This window comes from Heptranchias perlo, chromosome 9, assembly GCF_035084215.1.
Source record: "Heptranchias perlo isolate sHepPer1 chromosome 9, sHepPer1.hap1, whole genome shotgun sequence".
Classification (NCBI taxonomy): domain Eukaryota; kingdom Metazoa; phylum Chordata; class Chondrichthyes; order Hexanchiformes; family Hexanchidae; genus Heptranchias; species Heptranchias perlo.
Window position 1 is genome coordinate 2344902 of NC_090333.1, and position 2100 is coordinate 2347001.

The 2100-nt window shown below is 45.6% G+C and overlaps 1 non-coding gene across 1 annotated transcript; it reads left to right on the forward strand.

Moving 5' to 3' along the window:
* The first annotated feature begins 1351 nt into the window (after positions 1–1351).
* LOC137326075 (U1 spliceosomal RNA) lies at positions 1352–1515 on the forward strand. Its single transcript, XR_010964092.1, has one exon. It is a non-coding gene; the product is annotated as a U1 spliceosomal RNA (small nuclear RNA).
* The last annotated feature ends 585 nt before the right edge of the window (positions 1516–2100 follow it).

Consider the following 2100-nt stretch of genomic DNA (forward strand, 5'->3'; position numbering starts at 1 on the left):
ATAAATTGGCACTTGGAAGAGTATGGGCTAATAAATGAAAGTCAGCGTGGATTTGTTAAAGGAAAATCGAGTTTGACTAACTTGATTGAGTTCTTTGATGAAGTAACGGAGAGGGTTGATATTGTGTTTATGGACTTTCAAAAGGCAATTGATAAAGTACCGCATAATAGACTTGTTAGCAAATTTCTAACCCATTGCGATTAAAACGACAGTGGCAGCATGGATATAAACTTGGCTATGGGATAGAAAGCAGAGAGTACTGGTGACCGGTTATTTTTCAGACTGGAGGGAAGTATAGAGTGGTGTTCCCCAGGGGTCAGTATTAGGACCACTGCTATTTTTAATATATATTAGTGACCTGGACTTGGATCTGGAGGGTATAATTTCAAAGTTTGCAGATGACACAAAACTCGGAAAAGTAGTAAACAATGTGGAGGATAGTAACAGACTTCAGGGGGACGTAGACAGACTGGTGAAATGGGCAGACACATGGCAGTGAAATTTACTGCAGAGAAGTGTGAAGTGATGCATTTTGGTAAGAAGAATAAGGAGAGGCAATATAAACTAAATGGTACAATTTTAAAGGGGGTGCAGGAACAGAGAGAACTGGGGGTGTATATACATTAACCTTTGAAGGTGACAGGACAAGTTGAGAAGGCTCTTAATCAAGTCCAGGATCCCATATGCTTTATTAAGAGCATAGAGTACAAAAGCAAGGAAGTTAAGTTAAACCTTTATAAAACACTGGTTAGGCCTCAACTGGAGTATTGTGTTCAATTCTGGGCACCGCACTTCAGGAAGGATGGAAAGGCCTTAGGGTTCAAAAGAGATTTACTAGAATGGAACCAGGGATGAGGGACTTCAGTGATGTGGAGAGACTGAAGAAGCTTGGGTTGTTCTCCTTGGAGCAGAGAAGGCGAAGGGGAGATTTGTTAGAGGTGCTCAATATCATGAACGGTTTTGACAGAGTAAATATGAGAAACTGTTTCCAGAGGCAGAAGGGTCAGTCACGAGTGGGTACAGAGATAAAATGATTGGCAAAAGAACCAGAGGCGACATGAGGAAACATTTTTTTATGCAGCCAGTTGTAATGATCTGGAATACACTGCCTGAAAGGGTGGATGAAGCAGATTCAATTGTAACTTTCAAAAGGGAATTGGATAAATACTTGACTTGGAAAAAAATTGACAGGGCCATGGGGAAAGACCACTGCATCGCTGCAGTATTTTCTCTGAGTATGTTATCGGATACATGTTACAATACAGGAGCAAAATTAATCTCTGAGCATTAGCACATTGTGAGTGAAGAGGTAGTGAATGCTGTCAAGTGGCACTGTGAGGCGACATAAGGCATACTTACCTGGCAGGGGAGAATCTGTGATCCTGAAGGTGGATCTCCCAGGATGAGGCTAGCCCATTGCACGCGGGGTGCGCTGACGCCTGCGATGTCCCCAAATGCGGGATACTTAACTGCAAAATTTGTGGTAGTGGGGGACTGCGTTCGGGCTCTCCCCTGCATTGAAACTAAAAGTTTGATTTTCGATCCAGCAGTCCACCAATCGGATGGGAGGCGGTGTTGTGTGTGTGTGTGTGTGTGTGTGTGTGTGTGTGTGTACGTTGTGTCAGTCAGTGAGTCTCTCTCTCTCTCTCTCTCTCTCTCACTCAGAGGCTGCTGTGGAAGGAAAGCTTTTTAAAAGGAACTTGCAGATTGAAAGAAAGATGTGTCTCAAGCTGCTGGGCCCTGTCCATTGTCACGTTAATGGCAGGGCGGGGCAGGACTGCTTTGACCAGGAGACCTGTTTTCTGGGTCGGAGGTGTGACATTCCACTGATTTCCCACCCTCCCGTCCTTCCTTCTGAACACCTTTGCCGTTTAATCGAGGGCCAAAAGCCTGTGAAAGGGAAGGACCCGACGGACAGCTCCCTGCTGGTCGGTGCTGCCAGTGGGGCCGGCGTGCATGTTCTCAGCCTCATGTGCAGGTTCCTCAGGGAGGTTGAGGCAGGTCTAGTGGTTAGGACTGTAGGGTGCTTTGGGGTTGTTCTCACCCTATTGATCGGTGCAGATATCTGGTCCCCGGTCTAGCCAAGGAACACTTATACCT